Raw genomic sequence first — 756 nt, 5'->3', positions numbered from 1 at the left:
CAGATAAATGTTTCAATAACATTTGGGGCACGCAGCTCATCATCTATCAATTTTTCATTTGGAGAAAGTTGATATTGAATCAGAAGGATATATGTCCCCCCTTCAAGTCTTTTTGATCACATTTTGAGTCTGATAAATTTGTGTAGTCCACACGATTTATTATTTTGAGCCTAAATAGAAGCATTAATTGCTTTATTCTTTTACACTACACATGATTTAGCATTTTATATGTTAATTTGCCAAAACATTCATAGATATGCTATTTTTTAGTTATCGATGATTGAATGGAAGACCTGGTGAGATGAGCATCAAAAAGTCTCATATATACAGTACATCTGTTGTACTGAGTATATCTGTTATACTCACAGGCCAATCTTTTTATAAAGATTGAAAACAATTTCGTATGATGAAATTGGTTGTTACCTTCCCATTCCCTTAWTCTGAAAAGATTAAATAAGTGGATTTGAAAAGATCTACTTACAGTTTTATGATTTGACAGTCTAAACGGAAAATTTCATTCATCTTTTGTATGATGGAATGATTCTCATTTCATCATAAGGAGGAGTATGTAATAATGAATGAAATATTCATTTCCGAACATTGTTAAAGGGAATCTGATGCAAAGATMAAGGGGRMGKRACTTCGATAATGGCAAAAGACTCAAAAGAAGAAGTGCGACTGAAGATGATTACAGAAAGACTATTTGTGTTCTTCAATGACTGAGAGATGTTGAATGTGAAGATCATTTTCACAACA

Source organism: Cynara cardunculus (genome assembly GCF_001531365.2).
Source record: "Cynara cardunculus var. scolymus isolate 2C chromosome LG 4, CcrdV1, whole genome shotgun sequence".
Classification (NCBI taxonomy): domain Eukaryota; kingdom Viridiplantae; phylum Streptophyta; class Magnoliopsida; order Asterales; family Asteraceae; genus Cynara; species Cynara cardunculus.
Note: the sequence above shows the minus strand (reverse complement) of the source record.